The sequence below is a fragment of the Sorex araneus genome, chromosome 11 (assembly GCF_027595985.1).
Source record: "Sorex araneus isolate mSorAra2 chromosome 11, mSorAra2.pri, whole genome shotgun sequence".
In the NCBI taxonomy this organism is placed as follows: Eukaryota; Metazoa; Chordata; class Mammalia; order Eulipotyphla; family Soricidae; genus Sorex; species Sorex araneus.
The window spans coordinates 15,646,650-15,661,297 of record NC_073312.1 but is presented as its reverse complement, the minus strand read 5'-3'; positions in this window follow the sequence as shown (position 1 = coordinate 15,661,297).

The following is a 14,648-nucleotide window of genomic DNA, read 5'->3' as shown; positions in this document are numbered from 1 at the left end:
TATTCTGTGATTGCTCCTTGGCTGAACCATACTGTTCAGAACTGCTACTGGGAAGACAGGTTCTTGTCCCCTGTCTTTTGGGGGAGTCTGAGGCACTGTCATTTTCTTTTTACTTCTCCCATGGTCTTGCCACCTCTCCTCACTCCCTAATTTCAAGAGACAGTTGTCTAATATGCCAAAAGCATGAACATCTCTTAAATCAGGTCAATGCCAACTGAAATAATGGCAGTATAAATCTGAAGCCACACAGTGATTTGGTAAATAAAGTGCTTTTTTATTTGTTCTAAAAATAAAAGCAAACATCCTCAAAATCCCAGTGTTGGGCATTTTTCTATACACATTTTTGTATACTTATAAATCATCCAAGCTAAGGATTAGGATTTCTCTCCTAGTCCCTCAGTCTTCTTTTCTTCTGTTGTGTTGGAACTCTTAATGCAGACAGAGGCTGATTGGTGGGTGGGCTCTGGGGATTCAGAAACTTGGTTATCAAAAGAGTGGTGACTTCAGGCCCAAGTATCTTTGGTATTCATTGGGAAGAGAAAGAGAGCAGAGAAGTATCAGGGTACAGTTAGTTCCCCACATAGCCAGGTGGCACCTGCAGGGTGGCAGAAAATAAACATCCTGAGAACTTTCTTGAAAACCTTCCTTGCGAAGTATCTCAGACTCTGATGCCTCCTCAACTGAAGACTTTATAAATTGGAATTCATGCTCAGAGGAACCCATGTGATCTGCAGAACCATAGTTCATTTGATCAAATGAAATTTCAGGGATATCTGGGGTCATTTACATGGAGAGTGGGTCACTATGATGATTAAAAAAATAAACCCAGAAAACCAAAAACCAAAAGCCTATGGGGCATCATGGAAGAAATCAGCAGGCAGGAACAGTGGTCAAATTCAGGGGTGAGCACTAGACAGTCTTTAAATATTGTCATGGATTAATTCTTGGAGCAGGTGGGAGATTGGCGATGTTTCTAGAGAGCATTATTTGGATCGAATTGGATAGCTAACACTCTTTGATGGTAGACTCGCCTCTTAAACTCTTAAAGGAGAAAGAGAGAAAGAACACTGAGGAAGTTAGTAAATGAAGCCAGCAAAATGGCCTGGCTTCTGACACGTTCATCCAGGATGAGCAATGTGTCTGTTGGAATTGGTTTTGTAACGCAGAGAGCGAGATGGCCAAATTGTCAGCTGGCAAATTGGATAAGCGTGTGATTCCGCCTCTTGGGAGGAATGACATACATTTGAGTATGTCTAAGGCTTGTTGGTTAAAATCCTTGCATTTAAAACATCAAGCTGGCTGAGCTGCTTAGATTGTTTAGAAAAGATTCACTGGGCAGCTGGTTATACCCACACTCTCCCCTCCCAGGGTTGTCAGAGCCCTGTGCTGTGTGGCCCACCGGGGGAGTCCAGCTCTCGGCTGCCCAGCTGTCAGGAGGGATGATAATATATGAGTTCCAGACTATGGTCTGGAACTGTGCCAGACTACGGTCTCTCCCCTTTCTGGGTGAGGTGATGGGGATGGAAAGCATGATTATTGTTATGGTATATGCAGTTTTTGGAGTTCCTCGGGCTAGTGTTACGAGGACAACTGAATTGCCATCTCCTACTCAAAGCAATATTCAGAATGCCACGGGCCAGAATCAAATTGCCACATTCATCTGTCCAGTTGGGAAGTTTCCTGAGGACAACCTTCTGTCATCCTTTAAAGGCTTTTTAACCAATTTAATAAGAAGAGGAGTTCTTTAACATGAAAATTTATTCTGCTATGACTTCAAGTATTTAAAAAATTGCCAGCAGAGTATTCTTATATATTCGCTGATCAGATTTTCTTAATACAATCTCTTGGATAATTGGGGTTCATTTGTTAAAAACTAAGAGACAATTAAGTAGACTCCAGACTATCTTGAAATTACCTCTTTTTCTTCTTGGTCTCTTTTTGTTTCTATCTCAGAAACCCAAACTACCTTGATATTGTATGGAAATATAAACTCCTTTAGTTGTTATTGGATTTTTAGTCTTTCCTTGTTTTCTTTTTAATGATCTTCACATATTTGATGAGTAATAACTCTATAATTGGTAAAATAACCCTGAGGTTTTTTTTTTCCCACGTACAAACTTTGATTTTGAATTTTGGGAAGAATATCACAGCTTGGGGAAGAATATCACGCTTCTTATCAGATCATAGTAAAGGTGCTTGCTAACCACACAACTTAACACAGAGGCTGACAGCTTTGTTCACTTAATTAAGATGGTGTTTTTTAGAACTCTCCATTATGATGTTCTTTAAACTCTCTTTTATGAAGTTATTATTATTATTTTTTGCCTGGAAAAGTGAGTTTCTTAGCCCATTGTATATTCAAGTTTGGGGAGTGAATCAAGCTCTACTTTCTACATATGGGTCATTATTTGGGGCTCTACAAAGGCATGCCACCCAATTTGTTTATTTGTTGATTAATTATTTTGTCATGAATTCATATATATTTATTTCATGCTCTGAGCTATGGTCCTGCATGCTATTGCTTATTTTAGAGTCTAAATTATTTCGTTTTCAATCACTGGATGTTCTTTTAGTTTGGGCCCTGTGATCTTTTGACAAGCCCTCACTCTTTAGCCTGCTCCAATGCTAGAACAAGTAATTTCCGTAAGGATCCTTGATTCACTTTATTGGAGAAAGATATTGGAAACAAAGATCTGGCCAAGGTTTTGCTTGTTGCTACTTGGGGTACAAATTAATGCAAATATAATAATCATGTATGTCACATCTAGGGCTGGAGTGATAGCACAGAGGGTGGGGTGTTTGCCCTGCATGTGGCCGACCCAGGTTCGATTCCTTCGTCCCTCTCGGAGAACCTGGCAAGCTACTCATGGCCTATTCGATATGCCAAAAAATAGCAACAACAAGTCTCACAATGGAGATGTTACTGGTGCCTGCTAGAGCAAATTGATAAGCAACGATGTGATGACAGTGATACAGTGATACAGTGATGTCACATCTAAACTTGGATTAGTGCATGTCTATTGACATATATAAGGTACATGCCAGTTTACATCAGTGCCTGACTAATCAAACTCCAAAAGGTTCATGCCCTTTTTTCTACATTGCTTAGGTAGAAACTCTCTCTCTAGTAAGAAGCCTATCTCAGGGGCTGAAAGGTTAACTTAGCTTCATATTTTACGGTATTTGTGTAAGAGAGAGTTTTTGTCCTCTGTAAAAAATACAAACGCGCGTGCGCGGGAGGGGGATGATGTGATGTGTGGTGTCTTGTTCTCAGGGCTCTCGGGGTGATGCTCTCTCTCTCTCCCTCTCTCTCTCTCTCTCTCTCTCTCTCTCTGCTCATGTTCGGTGCTCTTGAGCCACTTTGTATGGACTGGATCAGGATGGCTCCTCCTTTATGCTCCGCTTCTGTGTGTGCTGCTGTGCTCTCTTCTGTCAGTCTCTCTATCTTTGTCTGTTTCTGTCATCTCTCCTCTGGTCTCTTCTGGCCTCTCTCTGTCATCTCTCCTTTGGTCTCTTCCAACCTCTCTCTGTCTCTGTCGTCTCTCCTCTGGTCTCTTCCAACATCTCTGTCTCTGTCATCTCTCCTCTGGTTTCTTCCGATCTCTCTTCTTTTGATCTCTCTCTCCAGAGCCCTTCTGCTTCTCTCTCTGGACCCCTTCTTGCTTTCACTTCTGACTCACCTTCTTTCCCCTGCTTCTGGCTCCGATGATTCTCTTTCACTCTGTGCTCTGCTTCTGTGTCTTCTCCTTGCTTCTGTGTCTTTTCTTTGTTTCTGTGTCTTCTCTCTTTATTCTGTGTCTTCTCTCTCACGTCTGTGTCTTCTCTGCTGCTTCTGTGTCTTCCCCCTACTTCTCTTACAGTCTTAGTTTATATAGTAATCATATAGGGTGGTGATACAAAGGTGGGTTGAACATTAACAAATCAATAAAGAGGTGTAAAACCACTCCTCCCGGAGATTAACTCAAGGACCAAATCTCATCTAAGGAGATTACTCCAGATTACAAGGAGATCCACTCAAGGGCAGGATCCCATCCAGGGTGTTTCATTTTCTTCTTTCCTCAACTAGTAATCCACTTAAATAGTTGTAGTAAATCTACTTCTAATATTTCTAGCAATGTCATTCTGTATGAGCACAGTAAGATATATATCAAATTTAAAGTTTGGTTCTTCCTGAGGACATTCACTGTATATTCCAGACCACAGTCCTCAGGCCAGATTAGTCTTCCTAACTTCAGCAGGGTCCTAGTCTCATCGTTACTTTTGGATCATGACAGCATTTATCTATGACCATGCTCTCAATTTATAGTTGAGTATTGTGGCACTTTGGCCTGGCCCATTTTGATGCCAGGGTAGCTCACAGCTTGCCCTGGGTCCATTCAGTCCCTCATCAGGACCCTGCTTTTGGGGTGCTAGGAACTAAGGACAACTGAGTTGAGAAAGCAGATGCCCAAGAGTAAATATTATTGGAGTCAATCAGCTCCCAATTTACAAAGCCTAATACTAACTGTCTTCCTGTGTCCATACAGAAAGGACATTGCTTTAAGGTAAACTAAGTTCCCTGAGGCACGGCTAAAAGGACAAACCCAATGTTATCTTACAGTCCTCTGGCACATATCTGAGTATTTTTAGGGAAATTAAAAACAAAGTAATAATTAATTGATTTAAAACAGCTGAATCCATAAGAAAATGATGCATGTACATAGCAATGAATTGGAAAACAATAGAGTTTACTGTGCCTTTCTATAATGTCTGGGACACTATAGAATAAATGGAATGGTTTATATTGTCAGTGTGATCTTCAGCATATTTTGTTGTTTTAAAATTATCTACAAATCAGTAAACTCTTAAGGGATAGATGGAAAATTTCAGTTCAGCATAATAGAAAGCAGGTGTAAATATTGATTAAGACTACTAATTTAATAGCCACATTACCATAAAGTAAACTGCACAAATTTCGGTATTGAACTTAATGTTTTTGCATAAATATGCATTTATGAAACTATTATTATAATGAATATAATGTGCACATCTTTCATCTGAATAGTTTCTTTATGACACTTGCAAATGTGCCAAGAATTTGCAAAGACAGAATCCATAAAAATTGAGGACTAACTGTATCTGTCCAAGTTTATACCAGTATCACGTTGGTTTTAATTATTATATTTTTATAGTAAAAGTTGATAATGTAGAAACAGTTGATATAGTAAAAGCAGATAATGCTAGTTTTTCATTTTTTTCTTGTTATTTGAAGTCTGGGTTACTTTTTTGTCCTTTGAATTTACACATAAAATGTAAGTAAGCTCATAAAGTTTTACAAAAGTATTTTTGTGGGTCCAGAGAGATCTATACTGCATAGATAGTATATCTATGCAGTACAGATAGTATACAGATTAAGGTATTTACCTTGTGTGCGGCTGACTCTCAGTTGCTCTCAAATACTCCATATACTCCCTGAGTACTGTCAACAGTAAACCTTGAGCACAGATCCAGGAGTATCCCCTAAACAATACCAGTCCCTCCCTCTGTATTTGTGGAGATTTTGATGAGGATGACATTGAATTAATAGATATTGTTTCCATTTTAATTGCTTTTGGTTCTAATAGTTAGCATTTAATTATTTTCTACTTAGTTTTTAATTTGCTCTTTTTAAATAATTCATTAAGTGGAAAGCTGTAATAATTAATTCTAGACCTTGCTTCTTTTCCAGTGTGTCCATTTAATGCTATAAGAAACTTGCACCTCTGTTTTAGTAGTATCCCACCCACTTCATATTTGTATTTTATTTTACATCTGTTTAAAATATATATATATATTAACTTCACTCCTTATTTGAGCTTATAGATTTTTTAGAATTGTACCACTTAACTTCTAAATATTTAGAGCATTTTTAGAATCAATCACTTATTGATTAAAATGTTGTAATTTTTTTTTACATTTATTGAAGCTTTTCCCCCTTTGGTTGAAAATGTTTGGGGTACACTTATAAAGAACATATACTATACTGTTGGATGAAAAAATTGTTTTAAGTGTCAATTATGTCAAGTTAATTGATGGTATTTTTCAAGCTTTCTATATATTTACTGACTTAGTATACTTATTCTACCCTATATTGAGAAATTAATATTGAAATATATTAACTAAAATTATGGATTGGTCTATTTCATTTTGTAGGTAATTAGTTTCTGTTTCATGTGCTTTGGATGATAAATGCATCAATACTCAGAATAGTTATGTATTCTTGCTAAATTGATCCTGTTTATTGCATAATAACCTGATATATTCTTGGTAACATTCTTTGCTCTAATATCTATATTTATACTAATATAAATATGCTAGTTTTCTTGGATTAATGATTGCCAGTAATATAATTTCTTCTCTTATTATGTTGTGCATTTATATTTAAAGTATATTTTCCTATAAGTAAAGTTGAATCTTGCTTTGAAAAACACCAGATCTGACAATTCCTACCTTTTAAGAATGGTAGAAATTTCCATCAGCTATAATTTTATTGTGCTAGGATAAATCTAGAACCTTGCCATTTTTTTTCCTTTTTAATGAGTCAAGAAGAGCTTAATTAGTAAAAAGCTGACAGGTTAGAAGATGGCAGATTCAGGGCCTCCAGGTAACCATATTGTGTGTATTGCCACAAGGCAGTTTTATAGGAAAAGAAAAGAGGAAAATAGATGTTTAGGAAGGCAGATGGATGAACATCAGAATGATCAAAAAGTTCCCTTGAGTTGTCTCCTGAAGTTGTACCTTTGTATCTACAAATCTAAACCAAAGGTTTCAGAGTGAGGCTTCAACTAGTCCTTTCTTGGGACATGGCGGGGGAGCAGGGCACAATAAGATAAAGATAACTTTCTCTGCCAGAATGAGCTTGATAGTTTTTATTTTAATAGTTTTGGGTTTTGGATTATACCAGATGCTGCTCAGGGTTTATGCCTGGCTCTGTCCTCAGTGGTCAGTTCTGATGGTGCTCAGAAGATCATATGCGGTGATAGAGCTCAAAGCTGGCTCAGCTACACTCAAGATCAACTGCCCTACCTGTACGATGTTTCCCAAGAGCTTGCTGGTTTTAAATTTTAATTCAGTTCTTTAATTATCTGTCTGTTCTTGGTTCTTTGCCCCCCCCCACACCCTGTGTTCTTTTGATTAATTATTTTATGTTTCTTGGGATCTCCTTTGTTGGTCAGTAAACTATTTTGTTGTAGTTTTAATGACTGCACTATGCTTGCAGTTTATTTCTTTAATTGAGCATAGTCTACCTTAAATTGATATTTTGCTGCTTTATATTACTACAATGAGTGTTTTGAATATACAGATGTTATCTGTAGAATAGTCCATAGACTACAAGCCAAGTTTTTATGACTTCATTTTAACAGTGAAGAAATAGAAGCTTAGAATTAGTTTTCTCTAGATGATTTTCACCTAAAGCTAGAATTTAAGATGAAGTGAGAGAGACTTAAAGAGAGTTGCTCATTTCACCATTGTAGACTAATTGAGAGGAAAATATTCTGCATGCACCTTCTCACCTAGGAATATAGGACTTAGATGATCCCTGTCTGTTTTACAGTTCCCATATGGAGAGAGCCCTCTGAAAGCACAAGTGGAGTGTGTATTCCATTCATTAAAAAATTAGAAATAAAAGCTCTTGTCTACAACATCCTACTAGGTATGGGCACTTTCAAAACCTGATAAAACAGACTCCAAGAAGCCTTCCTTTTCCTCCAGTAAATTCCATTTCTTAATTTTGTTTTCCCATTAGGATATTTTATCTATATACAGATTTGTTCACTATTTTAAAGTTTGTTTGACTGGCACATGAAATCTGTTCCTTTCAGAGAACCAGGAAGCTTCCACAGAGACTGACGAGCAGCTCAATGGTGGGCCAAAGTGATAGGTCCCAGTGTATCACGCTTTGGGGGAAAGGAGTGGCATGTTTCCCAGTTCGGCCTCATTTATAGGCAGTGAGAACTTGTCTGTGGTTAATTAATACATGACCTCTCCACAAAATTCAATAGCCTCAACAAATTCAATTAGCCTAAATTCAGTAAGAGTGGTTTCTCTGTGAAGCTGACAGACCTCAGAATAAGCATTTTATACTTGTACAATTTAACATCCAGATCACTGAAATTTCTAAGAGTCTATACATGTGTTTTGGGTCTGGGATAGTCAGGGGAACTGCAGCAAATAGCACTCATGCAGATATACAATTCCTGGGGGTGAACACGCATGTTTTTTTCTCCTTAAACTCATATTTTTTAAGAGAGCTTTGAGCCGGTTTTTTTTACTTAAAAATATTTTTAACTTGAAAATATTCTACATAAAAAAAGTCTCTCCAGTTATAGAGAAGATATTCAAATACCTCAGTATAGGTGACAATATTTTGTCAATAAATACTATTCAGGAATCAATTCTAATAATCATTTGGAATTCTAAAATGAGCACATACAACCTTGACTTTGATAAATGGCTTTAGATGATCACTAGATTCAGATGCATTCATTAAATGGAATTAAAAATATAATGAGTTAGAATATTTCAGAAAGCTAAATTATTTCCTGGTGCTTGAGTTTTCATATGAAAGAGACAAGAGACATGACAGAAAATTATTATTGATTAGTCAAGACAACTATTCTGTAGGGTTTTGAGGTCAGCAGAAGACACCATGTTTTTAATATCCTTGTGAGATGTATAGATTGTAAAAAGATGATCCTAGGATATTAATACCTAAGATATTAATGCAAAAATCCTTAAAAGTTAAACTTTTGTTTCAAACATGTTGAACTAATAAACATTAGAAAGATGTCAACAAAGGAAGAATTTCCAAAAGACTTCTGGTTAGTTCTCAGAGAGTGAGAAAATGTAGTCTGATTTACTGAATATCAGGGGTAAAAGGTTGATAGTGAGATATATTTAAATGCAATTCATACCCTACCAGGATTTTTTAAATCTAATTTTCCCCCCATTTTTATCCTGATTCTTTGAGGATGGAAGAGATTTGCTGAAGAGGAGCATTATTGTCTAAGTATTTGGGGCCAGGAGGACAACTGGATGCATGCATTACATGTGGAGTTCTTGCCACCACTTGGTCAAAAAAGTACCATTGGGATGTAACCTCCAAAACAGAATTTTTTTTTTTTTGCTTTTATTCTTGGGTCACACCTGACGATGCACAGGGATTACTCCTGGCTCTGCACTCAGGAATTACTCCTGGCGGTGCTCAGGGGACCATATGGGATGCTGGGATCTGAACCCGGCTCAGCCGCGTGCAAGGCAAACGCCCTACCTGCTGTGCTATCACTCCAGTCCCCACCAAAGCAGAATTTGAAGTGATGATGTCAAGAGAACCAATAGTTGCCCACACAGAAGTAATGATTTCAATATAGCTTTATCGTCAGAGCATTTCTTTATGCTGGGCACATTGCTACAGCCTGCTACAGCCTTCTTTCTTTCTTTCTTTCTTTCTTTCTTTCTTTCTTTCTTTCTTTCTTTCTTTCTTTCTTTCTTTCTTTCTTTCTTTCTTTCTTTCTTTCTTTCTTTCTTTCTTTCTTTCTTTCTTTCTTTCTTTCTTTCTTTCTTTCTTTCTTTCTTTCTTTCTCTCTCTCTCTCTCTCTCTCTCTCTCTCTCTCTTTCTTTCTTTCTTTCTTTCTTTCTTTCTTTCTTTCTTTCTTTCTTTCTTTCTTTCTTTCTTTCTTTCTTTCTTCTTTCTTTCTTTCTCTCTTTCTTTCTTTCTTTCTCTCTTTCTTTCTCTTTCTTTCTCTCTTTCTTTCTCTCTCTCTTTCTCTCTTTCTTTCTCTCTTCTCTCTTCTTTCTTTCTTTCTTTCTTTCTTTCTTTCTTTCTTTCTTTCTTTCTTTCTTTCTTTCTTTCTTTCTTTCTTTCTTTCTTTCTTTCTTTCTTTCTATTAAAGAATTATCTATTAATCAAAGAATTATGATTTACAAAGTTATTGATAATTAAGGTTTAGGCATATAATATTTCAACATCAATCCCACCACCAGTGTCAACTTCCCACCACCAGTGTTTCCATATTCCTTCCCCACACAACCCTACCTGTCAATTTGACGAACATTACAAAGTTTCAGTGCTTAAAGCTTAGATCTCATATTTTCAGTTTTGTTGAGTATCGAAGTATCTTGTTCTTTATCCACTAAATTAGAGAACTCCATGTCTTCTTCTGAAAGGAGAGATGTGGTATCATCTTATACTCTTATTTCATCAGGAGCCTACCAGTGTGCTGGGAGTTGGGACTCCACACTTCAATGACAAATTTGTCTCTCAGATTCAATATGGTTTTCTAGATACTTTTTGGCTGAGCATTTCAAACTATCTGTTCTTCATTTCTCCTTTTTCTTTTATTTCTGTCTTCTTGTGATTAATTAATTATGCAGTGGTTCTTTTGATGAAAATCTTTATTAACTGTATGCTATAAAATTCTATTGTCATTTTATTGGTTTGCTATAAAATGTATAGAAACATTTACAGTTTAAATGTAATGCTAATAATAATAGACAACAGTATACCTTTATGTGATATTTTACTACTTTGTGTTAATAAACCTTAACATGGAAATATATTCTAATTGACTGTCCACCAATTATATATAAGGTGAAACTTTATTTCTCCATTTTAACAGTGAAGAAAAGGAAGAGTTATAGAACAGAATCACAGCATTACCTGGAAAGCACTATTGCTAATATTTCCCCAGGTCAACTGGCTTAGGCTTGCTTACCTTTTACTATCTTCACAATAATAATGTCATAGCTATTACTTATTGAGCCTTTCTATATGCATGATGCTCTGTGATTGTTAGCATTTTGGTTATGTATGCATTTTCTCTAGAAGCAACTGTAATTTTAATATGAGCTAGCCAGTACTTGGAGAGGCTGTTTGACGTGTCTGATTTGCAGGGCCAGAATCTATGACTTCAGAGTTATCGTACCTTTGCTTTGTCCCCTGAGTCTTACTTCATTTCCTGCTTTCATTTCTCCCTTTCTTCCTCCCTTCCGTCCCAATTCAAGTAATGATGGAATTAGCAAATGTCTAGTATCCAGAGGCATTTGGGAATTCTCCCATGTATTAGATCAAAGTAAATCTGCCCTTAGAAGTGACGACTCTAATTGAAAAACAAGTCCATATCTCATACTCAACTGGTGGCTACCATTATCATTTCTCAGGCCCAAATTCTGGAATAAGGGATCTAGAAACAGTCTCCTTTAAGAATCTTATAGGAAGCTCCAGTCAAAGATCTATCAACCACTACCACAATCTGTCTTCTTCATTGACTATGATCTCTGAGAGACAGGTAGATCTACTTTAGTGAACTCAGAGTCCCTGACAAAGCCTTTGTTACCACCTTATCTAGAGTTAGGTTCCCATTTCTCTGCTTTCTGAAACCATCTTCTGAGTTGATTGTTTACATGGTTGTGCATTTTATTTATCCTTGAAATGTGCCTTTTTGAAAGCAGGTAATGTAAAATGATCATGCAGTTACTACTGGGACCTGAGGCATGAGGTTGTGTCATATATGCCACTATTTACAAAATTCTGGATAGCAATGAGAACCATAATTTAGGAATTATTGAAACCTACTGTGGAAACTCCTTTCTTTTTTAGAAATATGTGTGGGATTGTGTGATTTTTGTAGTGGACCTAGGAATGCTTATCAGTACCCCATCTGGGCTAGCTTTCTACAAACCAGATGTATCTTAGGGTGCTTAGATTCTTGGATTTGCCTCTAATGATCTTACTGCCAAGAACATCTGCCTTCTTAGAGACATATCATAATAATTCTTGTAGATTTCTAATCTGTGATTGTTTCCATTCTTGTTATAGTTTTCTTTTTAGTCAAACTCCCCTGGGATATTTACCCTAAACTCCTAAAAATGAAAAATAATGCAATAGACTGGAAAGGAGCTAAAGGAGGAAAGAAAAACATACTCTTAAAGCAACAAATGAATTCCTGGCACCACCAAGAGTGGTTCTTGAGCACAGAACCAGGAGTAAATCCTTGAATACTGCCACGCATGGCCCCACACTGAGAACAACAACAACAAATCCTAAAAAAGAAAGAGAAGAAAATAACGAAAATTTGGTTTCTTCCTTAAAAAAATAAATGAACATTTTATTTACATGAATATCTTCAGCCTCGGGTGGGGAGTGTGTAAAAGGGGTGACACACCAGCCAAGGCACAAGTCTTTGGAGCCCTGAGCTGAGTCCCAGGACAGAAGACAGCCCACCATGGAAGGTGGCTCTGGTTACCTCGGGGGTTCAGTTAGGGCTGGGCACTGCCACAGCTCAGCTTACACAATGGCAAAGCGTCACAGGGCTAGCCATGAGCTGTACTCAGGAGTGTTTGTGGGAATGAACCCCCAGATCACTCTGCAGAGGTGGCACCTTTGGAGATGTACAAAGGAAGGGGCAGAGGGTGGGGAACAGGGCTGCCATCCCAAAGATAGTGCTCATGGGCTCCAATGTGCCGAGCTGAAGGCCACAGCTGGGAGGCTGCTGCTGGGACTGACTCAGTGGAGAGGGAGACTGGGTGCAGGCAGAGGCATCCTCCTCTGGCTTCAACTTCTTCCTCTTCTCAGGGGGCTGCCCAGGACATCTGAAAGCAGCTGCAGACAGGCAGGGGTCTCAGCAGAGAGTGGCACACGGCATATGACTCATAAAAACAGGGAGGGCCATTGAGGCTTCCTGCACCATCAGTGTCCAGGTGGACAAGGCTGCAGCTCACGACACTGGCAGGGAAAGGGCAGACATGAAAATCTCCTTCTGCTACTGCACCTTCAGCTCCTACCCTCCACCCTGCGATGGTCCACATGTTGCAGATCCATCTCTTGGCTTCTTAGGTCACTTTCTGCTACAGTCTGGCCATCAGGGGCTGGTGACCTTGCATGACTTGGTTTTTAATGTCTGCTTGAAGCCATAGCACCTGCCCCATTGCAGAGTCACAAAGAAGGACAGTGGCGTCTAGGGCCACGCTGACCATCGTCACCAGCTTGTAGGAGGACTGGGGTGGTAGAGGCCACATTGAGTTGATCAGTGTCAGGGCTGCTCTTGTGGTTCAGGGACTTGGAAAGTAGAGCAGAAGGCTGCCCTGGTGGACCTTGGAGAAACCGGGAGAGTCAATGGTGGAGCACACCTGGCCTCAAAGTCTTCGCCTGAAGGATCTCAAAGGCTGTGGGCACTGTGCTTGGAGAGGTTGGAGAGGACACTGTTGGATTTGTGTTGCAGGGTAGTAATGTTGGATGCCTGTACCTGGGTGTGTGTGTGTGAGCTTAGAGATATTCCATATGAAATTGGCCCCTTTAATTTGTACCCTCAGTTGAAGATGATCTTGAATTATCACCATTTTTTTTATTAGTCCATGGTGGACTTCTAGGCCACTGTGGAGAGATGCTGTGTCTTATAAAATTGTGTATTTCCACAGCAGCAGCACCAGCAGAACTCTTACTTGAGATTTGTTTGATACCAAAACATACATGTCCAAAACATACAAACATTATACTTATGCAGCTGCACTTATGCTTGCAACTACTGTCAAGGGGTAGATATTATTTTCCAGGCAAGGACATTCAGAGTAAGTGAGGTTGAATTGTCGGCACAGCTCTTAACAAACAACTGCTTCCAGGAGGAATCTATCGGTGCCTGTACCTGACCAGGAGAATCAAATATCGAAGAAAGATATTCACAGTCTAGTTCAGTGGCCACTGATGAGTGGAAATGGAATCCTGCTTCTATGATCACTTCCATTATCAGATTCCCTTATGTGTTTTGTACCTCAGACTGGCTTCCAAGGGTCAGTAACAGATGCCAGCAACTATATTAGGAGGTCATATAGTGAGGGAACTCTGGGTCCCCAACACTTTGCCAAAATTCACTGGTTAGGAACAAGACAAGGGATGTTATGTTCTGCCTTGGAACTCAGAGAAGCTGAGGAAACCACAGAGGGAGGAAACTGGCAAAGGGGTGGAAATCCCTGCCAGCAGTAGGCCTGATAGTCTGTGCCCTGAGTTTATTGGATCAGACAGATTATTATCTTGCTGTGTGTGTGTGTGAAGAGGGGCGTGGGAGGCATATGTTCTCTGTTTTAGGAGGAACAATTTAATTTTTTAAAAACTAAGTAGTATAAGTTTATAGCACTATGTAGGTTTGGGGTTACAGCCTTATAAATCAACGTCTGTACACACAACTTTATGTTTGCTCTCCAAAGTGGATTCTGCTCATCACCATACAATTGACGCTTTTTGTGTTGTGTACCTGCACCTCTGTTCCATTCCATTTTTGGTAACCGCTATTTTGTTCTTATAGTCTAAGAATCTGTTTTGTTGTTGTTGATGTTGTTAGTTTTATTTCTTTACCTACCAAATATGAAAGAAACTGTGGTGTTTATTCTTGATCTTAAAGCCCTCTAGATCCATTCACATTGTTGCAAAGGCAAGGTTTCATATACTCTTTAGCTGATTAATATTCCATAGTCCATAATGCCATATCTTATTGATCATTGACAAGCACTTATTTTTGACAACTCTAATACTTTTTCTTTACCAGAAAGAGCACCAAGATGTTAAGTTGTTTATTTGCTATTCGTTTTTATACCTCTCATGCTTTTGGGAGTTGGGACTCACTCCTGATACTTGTTCC